Here is an 18,049-nt window from a genome sequence, read left to right on the forward strand (position 1 = left end):
ATACAGAAGAATATGTCCATCACTAGATGGCACTCTAATTTAAAACTCTGATAAATCCTACTCTTGCCTTAAGATAAAAGGCGTTACATTACCTTTGTTCTAGAACTAAAAATGTTCTTACAGAATAAAAATCAAATAATTTTGCCCTTCACAGTTACAATGATGTATTTCCTTAGACTTCTGTGCTCATGTAGTAAACCTCTGATAAGCAATATTCCAAGACACTTCCATTGAAATTCCAGAAGTTCTTTATTAAAAGAAAATAATTGTATTTACATTTTTGTTAATAGGTTGTCACATGTTTAACTTAAACAAAAATAGAGCCCATTAAGATGAAGGTAAATATGTCCATTAAAATATCCTGGGAAATAAAAATAATTATTTTAGCTTAGATGAAATTCTGAACCTTAATTCCACTTCTTCAGGGCAGGTGCTTGCTTATTCAGAATTAATTATCAGCACCAAAGTCTGTAAATCAAGCAATAAAATGAAAACTAGAGGGGATGTGGACATTTGTAAAGCTTATTTTATTTTCAAAATATTCTATGAGGAATTTGAAAATAAAATATTCAAACCCTTTAGTTCCTTGGAATTGCTTTGAGATTCTGAAAAAACCTCTATTTTCTAGTCATAAATGGACAGTGAGTATTTCATTAGCACTTTTCTTTATTTGACTAGCAGGTGATGACATCCCAAGTACAATTACAAATGTAAACCTTTTGAAATATGATAATGATTTCTTGCGGAGGTAATTAGACAATGATCCTGTGATTCATGAATAATTGTTGCACTAAGATGTGCTCTATCCAGGAATGAGAACTTCGTTTGTTAAGATAAGTGCTAAATGAGGCAGCTTCTTTTCAGAGTCCGACTCTTAATTAGAATGCATTAGGGAAGATTTCTGGCAGTGTCACTGCCAAGGAAAGAGAAGCTTTTAACAAAAATAAGAAGCTTATTTAAAGGATGTGTTCTTTAATGAAAAGGCAACATTTTCCGGACTTGACAGATAGTCTATATATTATGCTCTGATTCGGCACTAAGGTCATGACTCCAATTATTATGCAAAGATGGTGAACTCTGAATCTTTTTTCTTTTGCTGAGGTCTACAGATTTGGCAATCATGTGCTTATTCTGACTGCATAGCAAGGATGAAGTTACTTCAGTGCAAGGTTTCCTGGGTCAAACATATAGGAAAATGAAAAGACTATCCTTCTTTTACTCATTCCCGGGATGAGATCCTTGACTAAATGCTCTTTAGGGCCTGCAGCAAAAAAAAAAAAAAATGAAGAGTCATGTTGCAATGCAGCACACTTTCTCTCCCATCTCAAAGTGCTTCTTGCAGTTTGCAATACGGAATCAAAACTGCTACTGGTGCATTGGCAAATACTCTATTGAGTGATTCTTGACTATTGCCATTTTCCTCTCCAAACACTATTGCACAATAAAAATAATTGTAATGGGTAGTTGGACACATACTTACAATTTTAATAACATTATTTTCAGTCTTTGCACACTTTTCTTCATGTTTTAATGAAGAATGGGATCTCACAAAATAATTAAATGGATGAATGAATCAAATGAATGTAGTCATTGGGAAAATGATTTAATATCAAATATACCTTATATATACACGAAAGCACATTCTCAAATTAGGTTAACGTGTTTCCCATTCTCTCTGATAAAAGGGAGAGAAATCAAGTTTTTCAGTACCTCCTCTCCAATCATGGCCTTGAAGGAGGAATGATTAATTAATTAATTGATTGAAAGAGGCATCCTATTGACTTCAACAGGAGGATTGAAAGGTGGCAAAAATCCATTCTTGTTGAACTCACTGGAAATGTAGTGGCCCATCCATGTGTTGGAGTCCCTGGTAGAGACAGCCTCTGTGAGTGGGGTCTGAGTGACAGACACCGCCAACATAATCGGACATCTGTGGCTACCGTCCACTCTGGAGAAATAGCTCTAGGGATAATAATAATGATGATGGCATTTGTTAAGTGCTTACTATGTGCAAAGCACTGTTCTAAGCGCTGGGGAGGATACAAGGTGATCAGGTTGTATCACCTTGAGCCCCCCACCCCCCTGTCGGGGGGGGCTCACAGTCTCAATCCCCATTTTACAGTTGTGGGAACTGAGGCCCAGAGAATGATGGCATTTGATGGCATTTTTTATTTAGTGCTTACTATGTGCAAAGCACTGTTCTAAGCACTGGGGAGGTTACAAGGTGATCAGGTTGTTCTACAGGGGGCTCACAGTCGTCATCCCCATTTTGCAGATGAGGTAACTGAAGCACTGAGAAATGAAGTGACTTGCCCAAGGTCACTCAGCTGACAATTGGCGGAGCTGGGATTTGAACCCATGACCTCTGACTCCCAAGCCCGTGCTCTTTCCAGTGAGCCACACTGCTTCTCTATGTGCTGTATTGGGAACAGATAGACCATTCCCAGAAATAAGGGCATTTCTAGGCCAGGCTAGACCATCCTGAACATATCTCCCATTCAGAGCAGCCCCCATGGCCTAATTTATGTACTGTCTGTTCTGTCTGGATCCAAGATGTATTGGCTCTTACAGACTCAGATTTTAGGTCCTGCACTTTCTGGCTATAAGCTTCCCAGAATACATACATGCCAAGGGCTTTGAAAATGGCAACTGGGAAGGACATCATGGGTAGTAGACTTTCTGCCAGCTATTTCAGCCTTTATTCTGTTTCAGCCTGCAGTCTGGGGGCATGACAGATAAGGCTTATGTTCCTGCATTGTTTCACATGGGAGTTACGATCAGGACTAGTCTGTCCAAGTTGGAGAGTGGGAAAACCCACTGGATCCGTGCCCAGACCGGCTGATCTGGGATACTCTGGACCACTCTGGCTTCAGTTCTGAAACCACTGCTTCATAGACCTCTGATGGTGATCTTATCCTGTCAATCTGGAATAATTTCTCAGTGGATCAGATGGGCATTTTCAGTCTAGCAGATGTCTAAGTACATCCTCAAACATGACAATAGAGGATAAGTCGAGGATGCCTGGACCAACTGCATTGGTCTTTTTCCCAGCCGCGATGATGGGGAAAGGGTCAGATAAGCTCGCTTCAACTATGATTCCTCCAATCATCCTATTACAACAGAACAGAAAAGTAATCACAACACTTCATGGCCCCTCATAATTGTAACAAAGCAGAGGCATACAAAATCCTATCATAGAGGATTCGCAATTTCATCTAAGAAATGTGTGCCGAGAATTCGGAAGCCAAAGCTATAAAAGGATTAGGGAAAATAAAGAGTGGAACCAAACTAAATAATTTTATTCATCAATAAAGAAAATTCCAATGCTCAATATGCACTGTTGTGCAGATGAAAATTGCCTTATCACAAAGATGCCAACTTAAAGCAACTTAAAACGAGAAGCAGCGTGGCTCAGTGGAAAGAGCCCGGGCTTTGGAGTCAGAGGTCACGGGTTCGAATACCGGCTTTGCCAATTGTCAGCTGTGTGACTTCGGGCAAGTCACTTCACTTCTCTGGGCCTCAGTTCCCTCATCTGGAAAATGGGGATTAAGACTGTGAGCCCCCTGTGGGACAACCTGATCACCTTGTAACCGCCCCAGCGCTTAGAACGGTGCTTTGCACATAGTAAGCGCTTAATAAAAAGCCATTAATTTTATTATTATTATTATTAAAGAGATGGCAAGAGCACAATGAACTTTGGACATGCCTTCCACCATAGAGGAGGATGCCCTCAATTGATCAGAAATTTGGAGACATGACTTAAACTCTGTTATTAATGAAGTTTTGGATCTGTACCCTTTAAACAGATTGTATTCACCCCAGTCTCACAGCACTTACATATGTATCCATTTTAAGGTAAGGTCCTAGGGGTTGGGGAATGTGTTTACTAACTCTCCCAAGCACTTATTGTACTATCCCAAGCACTTGTAAGTAAGTGCTTAAAAAATACCAGTGATTGATTGATTGACTCAGTCACCTCTACAAACAAGGCCATGAAAAACAAGGGCGCAGAAACCAGCAAATGTATCAGAGGAGGAAAGAACTGGAATAAATGAGAGCATGGGTGGTGGATTGTGGATTAATGTGAAAGAATGGGTGAGAAAGTGGGTAAATCCATTACAAAATATGTCATGTATAAATGTATATGTGTGTGTAAACATGTTGTCCTAATTAGTAATACAAATTCATTTAATTTATTTTTGATGTTTAGTCTTTGTGTTTTGGCAAAATAGCAATGCTTTGAAAGTATTTTGTAAAAAAATAATAAAAAATCCAGCATTCATAGGTAATAATAACCTTGAGAGATTTTATTTTCTTTGAATAAAAACCTTTTAATGTACATAAAGAATCATCCAGAGGGGAAAAAAAACTTAATTACTATAATAATTTAACTGGTAAGGCTTTCCAGTACATTGAAGGGAACACATTAACCTTGCTACTACTGAGCTGAGCAATTTTCAATGTTTTTGTGTGCAAAGGACTAAGAAGTTGGTGGGAGGAACACCATAGGAAAAAAATGAATGCCCTCTGGAGTGAGTGAATATGTTAGCAGATACATTTACATTTTGACTCTTCATGTATTGATACAATATGCTTTGCCATTTATGTGTACGTCTAATATAGATAAATTCATGACTGCATAATGCAAGCACACTTTCCTTTTCATATGACTTTTTTGTTCCTTCTCTACCTGCCCCTACAAATCTCAACAATGAGAAAGAGGAAAGAATTTCAAAAATGTGGCTTTTTACTAGGATCTTTTCCAGTGCCATTGTTGTGGAACTGGCTTGGTTCAGTGCTCTGCACACAGTAAGTGTTTTACTTTCAGTGAAGCAGTGTGGCCTAGAGAAGCAGTGTTGCCTAGTGGATGGAGCATGGGCCTGATATTCAGAAAGACCTGGGTTCTAATCACAGATTCAGCGCTTCTCTGCTGTGTGACCCTGGGCAAGTCACTTAACTTCTCTGTGCCTCAGTTACCTCTTCTGTAAGCTCTATGTGGGACAGGGACTGTGTCCAATCTGATTAACTCATAGATACTCCAGGGTTTAATACAGTGCCTCGTACATTATAAACACTTAACAAATACCATAAAAATAAGAGTGTGGGAAGAATACCAGGAAAGCTAGTACCAAGTTACCGAAATTCCACTCCTCTTCCTTTGGAGGGCAGTGGGATACAGGATTCACATGAGGAGACTTGACCATAGCTGTGAGGCGATAGAAGTAAAAACATGGACCAACAATATTGACCACCTACTGTGTATGGACTAAACTAGAAAGTGCCTGCTGATTAATTGGTGTGGATGCCGAGATAAGCAGACATGTGAATGGAAAGAGGCACATCTAAGAAAGAATGTTTTAGATAAAATGGTATTTAATTTGGAAGGTTGAGTTGTGCCACTATAATAATATAATTGATGATGACTTACAATAATTCCTTTTCAATGATATTGATATTTTATTACGGTCAAAAATAAACACAGCTATCCTTTGGTTGTATAGCACTACAGCTGATGGTGAAACTTTGTGTGTGCAACTAGGATTGAAAAAGAAATGATGCATAATGAACACTCTTTCCGGATGGTGTGCACACACAAATAGCTCCTTGCTGTGCTAATTATATATTGAATACAAAATCCCTCTGGTTCCTCCACAGCATAGTCACTCCTGCATATTATGCTATTGCTCATTCATTAGGAGTCATTCCAGTGACTCTCCAGGGTTTCAGCGGCGCTAGAAGAATATTGCCAGGGTAGAGGCAGAATGTACACTTACCTCCAATATCTTCCAGGTGTGGTTTTCACCTTAGTTTTCCAGGAGTAGGGCTTTTTTTGGTGCATACAAAACATGCACGCTTATATGATCCTTGTGAATCACCCAAATAATGGCTCACTCAACTATGAGAATGCATGACACTTGTACTAACAATTTATACAGTCATAAACAACAGAAAAGCATCTGGACACAATGGCTCATGTGCTGAGATCTATAAGAATAGAGAGGACATCCTGCTTAAGTACTTATACCAGCTCTTCATCAACATAAGGACCATTAAGGGAATGGAACAGTATCTTAAAGATAGCACCCTGGGCACCGTCTTCAAGAAGAAAGGCAAAAAATTGCAACAATTTTCGAGGCTTCTGCACATTACTTTCTATAATATCCTAGGTAGAATACTCCTGTATTGGCTACTAGAGAAGCTACGTAGAGAAGCAGCATGGCTCAGTGGAAACAGTACAGGCTTTGGAGTCAGAGGTCATGGGTTCAAATCCCAGCTCTGCCAATTGTCAGCTGTGTGACTTTAGGCAAGTCACTTCACTTCTCTGTGCCTCAGTTCCCTCATCTGTAAAATGGGGATGAAGACTGTGAGCCCCCACGTGGGGCAACCTGATCACCTTGTAACCTCCCCAGCGCTTAGATCAGTGCTTTGCACAAAGTAAGTGCTTAATAAAAATGCCATTATTATTATTATTAATACTAAATAACATTATCCACTGAGTGCTCCCAGAGTTACAGTAAGTGCTTAATAAAAATGCCATTATTATTATTATTAATACTAAATAACATTATCCACTGAGTGCTCCCAGAGTTACAGTAAGTGCTTAATAAAAATGCCATTATTATTATTATTAATACTAAATAACATTATCCACGGAGTGCTCCCAGAGTTACAGTACAGCATAGTGGACATGATTTCTGTTGCTCATCAGATACAGAATAGTATCAAGGCTCCAACACAGACCTTAAAAAACGATAGATACAACATATAATCAATCACATGTATTTAATGAGTGTTTGCACTGCAGAGAGCACTGCACTAAGTTTTTGGGAGAATATCAATCAATCAATCATATTTATTGAGCACTTACTGTGTGCAGAGCACTGTACTAAGCGCTTAATATAATATAATAGAGAATATAATAGAGTTAGAAGACAGACACTAAAAAAGCATGCAGTAGAAAGAAACAACATAGTTTAAAGAGTTGCACATAGGCTCTGTGAAGGAAAAAAGGTGGACTGAGTAACTAAGTTCTTCAGGTTTAAGAGGGAGGGCTCCAAGACATATATGATGTGGAAGTTCCTAAGTGGCAAAATGGCAGGGGTGAGAGATTAGTTAGGAAAGGCTTTTGGATATATGATTTTAAAGGGGTTTGAAGATGGGGCAAATAGTGTGTGGTTGGCCTGATGTGCAAGGCGAAGGAGCTTGAGGCAGGAGGAAGAGCATGAGCTAAAGGTCCACAAGTACACAAAGTAAACACTTAATAAATACGACTGAATGAATGAATGAATGAACGTGAGAGATGACAGTGAGGCACAGTGAGTATGTTGGCATTAGAGGAGCAAAGTATGTGGACTGGGAAAGTAGTAGACATAAGTAGAGGAAAGATTTCTGACTCATTGCCTTAAAGCAAATGATCAGGAGTTTCTACCTGATACAGAGAGGAAAGTGTCTCCCACTGTGTGGGGATGTGTTTGAGGATCAGTGGGGTGAGAGTGAGAGAACAAAGTCAGAAAGGCTTAGCCATGCAAGATGCATTCCACTTGGTGAATTGAATTTCCCCTTTGGGGGGAATACACTTATTCAGTTACTCGCACGTGGCAAAGCACATATATCCCGCCCCACAAATGCTTCCCACACAGGAGGAATACACTTATACAGCTAGCACGGCTCCCAACATCAAGCTGCTGGTGGACCCAGGAAGGAGACATCGGAGACAGTGACTACTTTTCAGATCACTCTGAAATAGGCTGCCTTTCATCAAATCACTCAGGCAATTGAGCGGCTTTTCTGAGGGGATACACACTTCTCTTTGCTCCAGCAAAGCTCCATCAGTCACTCAGCACCACACAGGGTCTGACAGAGTGGGCATCCTCAACTCTGGGTAGAAGTGATTTACCACTTGGCGTGACAGCGTTCCAACATACTACGAAGAATTCATGAAAGCTCCCCTCCAGATATACCCAATCACATCCTGGTTCCTCTCCTCTGTGCTAGCAACAGGTCAGTGGAAGTTACAGTGCTTCATTTTGTAAACAATGGAGCTCTCTAATCCTTCAAATTCCACAGACCTTGAAATGGAAACTCCTAAATGTGGACCTCGAGATTAAAGAGAAATAATTCTTTTTAATAAACCCAGTTTAACAATGATGGAAATACCAAACAGAAGCAGATCCAGGGTGAAGAATATGCATTGTTGTTGAAAGACAAGGTTTGAGGTTTGGAATCAGATATGTGAAATAGTAGGTAACAGAAAATATTGTATTAGTGCTACAAAAACCTGTGGAGGTCAGAGATCGAAGACTGATTGAATTAACGTTGGACAGTTGATCAGGTAAATATGATTTTAGCAAAATTATTGGAAAACAAAATATGGAATCAGATTTATGAGGCTTTTTATTCATTTCTTTAACCTTTTTTTATTCAAATCAATCAATCATATTTATTTTGACTGAGGGAGGGGTGAATATCAAGTGCTTAAAGGTAATAGAAAGCATGCACAACCTAACCATGTAATAAAGCCATCAAGTGGTCTCTGCCCAGGTTGCACCTTGGCAGGCCTCAGTTTGGATAAACTGTCTTGCAGTATCTGTCATTTTTTTGGCCTTAACTGCCTTATACATATGGATGGCTTGCTAAATACTATGCTATGCCATATGATCTACTGTTTCTTTGTCTCCCTCTAATCCCCTGCTGGTTTTTAAACTGTTCTCTTTGATCAAGATAGTAAAAAAGTAATGCTGCAATTCTGCAGCTTCTGAATGCTTAAGGATGTTTATTTTTTATCATCTACACATTTATTGAGAGCCTCCTATAGGCAGAATACTGTGCTAGATACATGGGGAAGATAAAGAAGAAGTATCAGCTGCAAGACCGTAAGCTTGTTGTGGGCAGGGAAAGTCTCAGCTGGTATATTGTACTCTCCCAAGCACTTACTCAAGTGCTCAGTAAATATGACAGAATGAATGAACTTGAAGGGGTAATTATGGCACTTACCAGATCATTTTCTCCGTGAACCAAAATAACTGGCCTAAAACTTCAGGCTCACTTCGAGTTCACAGTTTGCAAAACTAAAATAGTATTAAAACAGTTTTACTTACTGGTGCTGTGAATTTGCAGGATTGTAACATGGAATGACAGAATATGAAGAAATGTTTGAGGAAAAAGCAAGTATCCCAGTGGAAAGAGAACAGGGGACCTTGAGACCTGGGTTCTAATCCCAGCTCTGCTATATGCCTGCTTTTTGACTTTGCACAATTTTATCTCACTTCTCTGTGGCTCAGTTTCTTCATCTCTAAAATGGAAATTAAATACCTCTTCTTCCTTCCCTTTATGACATGAGCCCGATTAGAGGCAGAGTCTGTGTCTATTCTGATTGGATGGTATCTATTCCAGTGCTTAACGTAGTGTTTGGCTAATACTGAATGAAGGAGAAGAAGAAGAAGAACCATAGCAATAATTGTAATATTCACAGTGATACTGTTAAATAGCCATCTTCTAGAAACACTGAATGTCTTTTACATGCAGGAAGTCAATGAAGCAAGTTATAAGTGGGTCACGTTCAGACTAGAATGTTATCCAGGTTTGAAATGCTGGGGAAAATATGTTAATCAGTTTAAATTATGAAATAAAACTTCTGGATGTTCAGAAACCCTTTAAAGTGCTTAAAAGAATAATTTGCCTTTTATCTTCACTGTGTTTCAGAGAAATTCCACATTTCTTTAAAATTGGACCAGTGCCTAGAAACCACCATGACATAAGCAATTCATAGAGGTCACTAGTGAAGGATGTAATTCTTCCTGTTGATCACACTAAATTGAGTTCACCTAATATATATAGCAAGAATCACATTTATGTGGACTGTAGGGACCCTTGCACATAGGTAAATCAATAGCCCATTATTTAAACTTGGAGTTTGTTTGCAATTCATGAAAACAATTCACCGTATAATTTTATAAAGTTGTAGAAGCAATTGGCATGGGATAAAATTATCAAAATTCTGCCATTTCACTCACGTATTACAAGGGACCCTGTTCTATATTAAAATAAATTCATAAGGAGACATAGGTCTCACGGTCTCATAGTGCTTCTTTGTGATTTTACATTGATTATTCTGCATTCTAGGCTTGCATAAGCCCCACAGCTGCACTGGTGCTCTACTGTCATCTATTCTATTTACATGTTCCACTGAACTGATTTGTGTTACTGTGAGCATTATTTTGATGCTGGTAAGACTATTTCAAGACTGTTTTTGGCAATCTTGTCCTGCTTTTTGATATTGAGCATAATTTGGAGGAATTGGATGCACATTTGTCACCACACAGTGTCTTGCATTCTTCCAAATGTGAAGGTACCCTTTTCACTTTGTTTCTACCTCTATATCTAACTGGGCATTGGACCATATCCTGCCTAGTTAGCAGAACTTGTTTGAGCTTTAAGTACCTTATTGTGGATTAAAAAAAAAACAAAAACCTCTGTGTAGTATTTTCCAGATGTGGCCTTATACCTAATGTCTTATTTCTTTGGACTTATTGTCAGACCATAGCACAATGCTGCATATGCAAAGTGATCTGGAATCATTTGCAAGCACTTAGTACAGTGCCAAGCACTTAGTACAGTGCTCTGCACACAGTAAGCGCTCAATAAATACAATTGAATGAATTTGCATGCATTTTTGTGCATGTGCCTCTAAAAGCAGTCATTGGCTGATAGAGGTTCCTGCATCACTGCCTCAAAGGTATTTGATTATGATCAGCCTACTGAGCTGGAATAGTTTTCCTGTGGATTTAAAGAGTATCCTGACTCAAACTTGCAATTCCGTCATTGCCTCATTGACCATGATAGAATAGAAGTTAACTAGGCCTGGACCAACCACCCAGCCCTGATTTACTTCAAGGTGACAGTGAAAGTATCAGACAGTACTCCTTAACAGTGACTAAACCAACCTTTCTATCAGGGAGTACCCTAAAACGTCCTAAATATACCCAAATTTGCTTATAGTTTCATCTTTAAAATCTGTGGTAGATTTTGAGTCCTCCCCCCCACCCCCAAAGGACAGGGACCATACTGTATTCCATATACAAATGCTTAATAAATGCTTAGTAAATACTATTACTGCTATTTCTTTAGTTATCCCTATGCAAAAATGCATGCAGGTGTATGAGGATTCGGTTTCCTCCATACTTGTAGATTTTGGCATTTTAGATGACAGACACAATTCTGTTTATGACATACTGAATTTAGGGAGCAAGCAGGACATTCATATGGTGTCCTGGAGGCAGTTAAGAAATGCAGAGGAAACAAACCAGAGCTAGGGAGAAAGGTTTGAGATTCATCCACATAGAAGTGGCATCTGAATCTTTGAGAGTAGATGAACTATTTGAGGGAGTTACCATAAAATGAGAAGGTGGGAATCCAATATAGAATCTTGAGGGACAACCAAACTGAGTAGGGAAGAGCCAGAAGAGTAGTCAGCAAAAAAAAGATAAGAAGAAGCAACCAGGGCAGTAAGAAAAGAACTTGTCATCCTCTCTAAACAGCATTTGGTTATATTCCTACTCCTCATACTGGTCTAAGATACCAACTAATATGTGTTATTTCTTATTAATAGCCTCTGAAAAAGATGCACAGTTATGACAAAGCTATACATATATGTGATTTGGGTTTTTTTAGGAACTTTAATAGGTTAAGAACAAGTATATGTTTATCCTGATGCGTTTTTAATCTTGCATTAACTTTGTTCATTCTATTATGATTTTTATTCTAATTTCACATTCCCAATGAAGAGGAGAATTAAGATGTCATGAGACATCTATATAATATTTTCTTAAATTAATGGAGTCTGGAGAAAATGCCACAGGATTTTCATCAGTGCTCTGCACACAGTAAGTGCTCAATAAATACAACTGAATGAATGAATCCAATCCTGCCAGTTCTTTCTTCACATCTCCATAATCTGGACCTTCCTCTTAGAGAAGCAGCGTAGCTCAGAGGAAAGAGCCCGGGCTTGGGAGTTAGAGGTCATGGGCTTGAATCCTGGCTCTGCCACAGGCCTGCTGTATGACCATGGGCAAGTCACTTAACTTCTCTGAGCCTCAGTTACCTCATCTGCAAAATGGGGATTAAGACTGTGAGCCCCACTTGGGACAACCTGATCACCCTGTATCTGCCCCAGTGCTTAGAACAGTGCTTTGCACATAGTAAGCACTTAACAAATGCCATCATCATCATCATCATCATCATCATCATCCAAATGGCTATCACACTGGTCCAAGCTTTTTCTGTATCTTGACTTGATTCCTGCATCAACCTCCTCACAGATTTCCCTGTTTCCAGTCTCTCACCTCTTCAATCCATACTTCACTCTGCTGCCCAGATCATTTTTCTAAAAAATCGTTTTTTGCACATCTCCACTCTTCAGAAACCTCCAATGGTTATTCATTCCTCTCCTCATCAGTCAAAAGCTCCTGACCATCAGTTCTAAGGCTTTCAATCATCTCTCTTAGCCTCATTTCTCTCCCTCTTCACCCCATGTCATATGTTATATTCCTCTCAAGCCAGTCCATCACTGCTGCCTTATTTTGTCAGTTTTGTTGATGGTCTCTTATTCACACTCTTTCTCCTGATTCACATTTGACAAACCACTACTCTTCTCTCTTTCAAGGCTATTCTGAAATCACATCTCCTCCAGGACTTTCCTAATCAAACTCTCATGCCGTTACCCAATTTCCCTCTGCTACCACTTCAGCAATTCCACAACACCTAAGCACTTGGACGCTCACTTCCCTTCCCCCTTCCCATCCAGTAGCACCTATTTACATATATTTAAATTCCATTGCATCTTCTGCCTCCACAGACAGATTGTAAGCTCCTCAAGGACAGGGAATGTCTCTACTATCTCTTTTGTATTTCCACCTTCAAGAATAAAGGAGAGAAAGCTGACTGTAAAACTACTAGGCTTCCCTGCTTTCCACTCCATCTTTGCAACAGAGCCCAGCCCAACAGATCTAATTTATGAAGCTCAGAGGAAGCAGAAAAAACTCAGCAAACAACACCCAAACCTCCATACCATGTCCATTAGCTGAACCAAGGCATTTAGTTCAACAGTTAATCACAGTTGAGGTTGCTGAGAATGGCTGAGCCAAGTTGACTGCTCTGATTCACCAACATCATAAGGCTACTCCATGAGAACATGAGTGGTCAAGTCATAGCGAAGATGCCCTGCCTGATCTTTCCCCGTATCCCCTCAGAATGCAGCAGGACTCTGCGGTAGGTCCGATCCAGCTGAACTACCTCCATGCTGACATGCTTGAGGATGAAATGAGTGTTGTTCAAGCTGGACTCACAATAAGCTTTCAATCCACTGGAAAACTGTTCCGGTTCAGTGAACTATGAGCACCTTCAAAATTCTTTGATTCAGTGGTTCAGGAATTGCTCTATACAGCTGGCTGTGCTCTAGAGGCATTTGCAGAATAAGACATAGTAATTATGAATACATCAAATGATCCATCTCAATATTTATTTCTCTTTGGACCTGGTGAATCTCCTTCTGTCAAACTGCTAGTGATGTGCAATCACCTAATCCTAATAGAGCAATTTGCTAATAGAATACTTCTGTGGTCTCCTGTGGACACAGGGACACCAGTGAGACATAAGCAATATCTATGTGTCAGACTGTTGCACTCTAAACCTTTTGTTCAATCCACAAACCACTAGTGTGGCTCAATGGAAAGAGCACGGGCTTTGGAGTCACAGGTCATGGGTTCAAATCCCAGCTCCGCCACTTGTCAGCTGTGTGACTTTGGGCAAGTCACTTAACTTCTCTGTGTCTCAGTTCCCTCATCTGTAAAATGGGGATTAAGACTGTGAGCCCCCTTGGTACAACCTGATCACCATGTAACCTCCCCAGCATTTAGAACAGTGCTTTGTACTTAGTAAGTGCTTAATAAATGCCATTATCATTACTAAAGGCAAGTAAACTTAAAAGTAATTTACTAGAAAAGCCATAGTATGAAACCTTGAGAAATAATTTACTAGAAAACCCATAGTACTAAAGCTTGAGAGCAGGGTAGGCGCATAAGGAAAGAAGGCACTGAGGATTGGAAGCTTCTATTGCTTCCAGTTGTTATTCACTGCTTAGAGTAAGTTGAGGAATGTTTTGTGACTCTGAAATGCCCCCAAGCTGCCACAAGTCAGCCTATGACTTGCAACACATCTAAAGGTCCCAAAACTAATTCAGACTCTGAAATTTCAGTGTTCATTAGCAATTTGTAAAAATCAAATTTACTAAATTAAGAAGGTAGCTCTAAAAATCTGTATTTTCCTATGATAGGAAACACAGCAGGGTAGGAATTTTCTCCGAATCCATAGGGAAGCAGCGTGGCTCAGTGGAAAGAGCACGGGCTTTAAAGTCAGAGGTCATGGGTTTGAATACTGATCAGCCACATGTCTGCTGTGTGACCTTGGGCAAGTCACTTAACTTCTCTGAGCCTCAGTTACCTCATCTGTAAAATGGGGATTAAGACTGTGAGCCCCATGTGGGACAACTTGATCACCTTGCCTCACCCCAGAGCTTAGAAAAGTGCTTTTCACATAGTAAGCGCTTAACAAATGCCATCATTACTATTATTATATAATGATTCTAAAATATCTGCCACCTTCATATTATCCCAACATGATATTTAGCAATATTTAAGTACCTTTCTTCCATTTTTCAAGGTGAAGCTAGTATTAGTAATAGCAATAAGCATTTATTAAGCATTTATTGTCTGTAAACCACTGTCCTAAACCCTGGGAAAGAATATACAGATGAAGTACAGGCACAGTCTGTTCCCTGAGGGTCTCGTAATCTAAGATTAAATAAAGGAGGGGGTTGCCAACAGACACATGATGAAAGGTGAATGGAAACAGAGAAAACAAAGATGACAATAAGCATCAAAAGAGTATCAGGGTTTCAGGATCCTCATAGCTCAGACCCATAGTCACAGAAATCACAGCTGCAATTACGGTGGTGACTTCAAGGTTCTTAATGCTGAGAAAGCCTCACACTATAATTGGCCCGGACTGGAGCCGGGACTAGAGGTAGGGCAATGGCTCTCTAATAATAATAATAATAATAATAATAACAATAATAATAATAATAATAATAATAATAGTGTATGTTAAGCACTTACTATGTGCCAGACATTAAACTAAGCACTGGGGAGGATACAAGCAAGTCAGGTTGGACACAGTCCCTGTCCCACATGAGGCTTGCAGTTTATTTTCCATTTTACAGATAAGGTCATTGAGGCACAGAGAAGTGAAGTAACTTGCTCAAGGTCAACAGCAGGCAAGTAGCAGAGCTGGGATTAAAGGAGGTAGAGAAGAAGAGGAATGATGGATGGCTCACACAGTGGTTACTGGTTGGGTCTGCTACTGATGTTGAAATCCTGTCTAGGCATAAGACTGTGACTGAGAAATGTCCTTGTGTGATCAATACACTGCAGCATTGTTTGCTCAATGGGTTGTTCCACTCAGTTATCTTTATCAAATCTGACTCATTGTATTTGTTAGAGGCTATAATAATGAGAAGCTTACTAATCACTCTTCACCAGATAAGATATTCTAAAGAAACAAAAGAGATGCGGCATCCTGCCAGAATCTGAAAGGGAAGTCTGCCTGAGTACTTTGAGGTACTATAAAACTTTTATTTTATTTTAATCAGGGATACAGTTGGAAAGAATGCCATAAATTTAAAGCCACAAATGAAGATTTACGATAGAAAAACTCCAAAATGAACCATCATTTCCCACCCCCATCAGGTAAATTAGGGAATGTGGGCATACTCAAGTGGAGCCAGCTATACAGAGATAGATAAAGAAATCTCTTCACTGATCAACTTCTACAGGGGAGAGGCAGCTTGAGAACTGTCACCCCACTACTGAGAGCACTGAGGGGCTTGACTCCACCTAGGACCATTCTCTACTATGGTGCAAGGAGATCATGGTCAGCCCCTTTGATTTTTAGGAAATGGGATGTCTCCTTTCCTTCCCTGAAATTCTCTTGCTAGCCTTCAATTGAAACTTTTGGATGTTTTGAACACCTCTCACCAATGACTGACCCAAATACAGCACAGCCAGTAGAATTTCAATCTGCACAGAGCCTAAGCTCTAGTTCTTACAAATGCTGCCCTCCAGGCTGGTCAGCTTGTGCAGTGGTGTCCCAACAGCACACTGATATTGATGTCACAGTATTTGTGACTTTGCTTCACTATGACTTTAGAAAATTTATTTTGCTTTATGAGACTGTGAGTGAGTCTTTTCAAATCCACCATACAACAAATGCTTCTATATCCTACAATCCTCTATTTTCCCTTACTCTGTCCAGTAGAATTGGGTGGCTGTGAGTGTTCCTCTAGTGCGAGTTAGTTGTGTCCAGGGCCTCCTTTTGGGTAATTAGGTCCTGCCATTTGGGCCTCCTGGGGGGTAATCATGTCCTGCCATCAGGACCTACTTGTGGGTAATCATGTCCTGCCATTTGGGCTTCCTGTGGTCAATCATGCCCTGCCATTTGATGCTAAGTATGATTTGTGGATGCGACTGTATAAACTGCTACCTGAGCTGGGTATGGGTTCTATAGCATTTCTAGGTCTCATGGTGCTATAGAAGGTTGGACAGCACAACAACCTTGTACTCCTTCAACTTTGTATGAAACTGGTTGCCTCGTTACTACTCTCTGTTTTGCAACATGTCCAATGCCACCCTGTCTCTTTGGATTGTGCTTCAACTTCTTGCACTTCTGTTTTGAGTCCTGAACAGGTTGCCAAATTTGCTAACTCCTAAAGTGCTGTTTCTTCGTGGAAAACCTTGGGTTGTTTAGGAGTTTCTGCCTGGTGAGTGGAAAACAACTTTAGTTTTCTTCATGTTTACAGCTAGTCCATCAAAATATGCTGAATCTGTAAAGTGATTCATAATCACTGATTTCACAGTACAACTCAACCCACCCACTTGGCTCCTCCTATGCCATCCTACTGACTAAGCAGAATGACTTAGTGGTAAGGACCCGGGCTTGGGAGCCAGAGGCTGTAGGTTCTAATCCCAGCTCTGCCACTTGTCAGCTCTGTGACTTTGGGCAAGTCACTTAGCTTCTCTGGGCCTCAGTTCCCTCATCCGTAAAATGGGGATGAAGACTGTGAGCCCCACATGGGACAATCTAATGACTTGTATGTTCCCCAGCGCTTAGAACAGTGCTTGGCACATAGTAAATGCTTAACAAATACCATCATTATCATCATACCTTGATCTAGTCTATCTTGCCACCAACCCCTTGCTCTCTGGCCTGGAACTCCCTCCCCCTTCATATCTCCCTTCACTCTCCCAGCCTTCAACAATTTATTGAAATCACATCTCCTCGAATAGCCCCTCCCTGACTAAGCCCTCATCTCAATCAATCAATCAATCGTATTTGAGCGCTTACTGTGTGCAGAGCACTGTACTAAGTGCTTGGGAAGTACAAGTTGGCAACATATAGAGACAGTCCCTACCTAACAGTGGGCTTCCTGTCCCTTGTGCATCCTCCTTGCCTTTAGATTTGTTCCCTTTAAGCACTTGATATTTATGCCAACTCCAGCCCCAAAGAATGTATGCACATATCCATAATTTAATTTAATGTCTGTCTCCCCTTCTAGTCCATAAAATCCTTGTAGGCAGGGAACATATCCACCAACTCTACTGTACTGTTCTCTCCCTAGAACCTAGTACCATGCTTTGCACCTAGTAAGTGCTCAGTAAATACCACTGATTGATTATCATTTGCAGTGTTCTTCAATTTAAAAACCATCTGTCTATATTCTAATGTAATGAAAGAGTTGAAGGCCAGACATTTCTCAGGGAGACTGGTAAAAAAGCATGAACTTCTTTTGCAGAAATAGCTGCCAGAAAATTTTGCGATTATTATTTGGGCCGGATTATTTGAGCCCAAATTAAAATATAGTGCAATAGGACAAATTGCTTAAGTCACCTCTGAATTCTCACAGTCTGGGGAAGACAGCATGTGTTTTTATATCTAATTA

Source organism: Tachyglossus aculeatus, chromosome 17, assembly GCF_015852505.1.
Source record: "Tachyglossus aculeatus isolate mTacAcu1 chromosome 17, mTacAcu1.pri, whole genome shotgun sequence".
NCBI classification, from domain to species: Eukaryota; Metazoa; Chordata; class Mammalia; order Monotremata; family Tachyglossidae; genus Tachyglossus; species Tachyglossus aculeatus.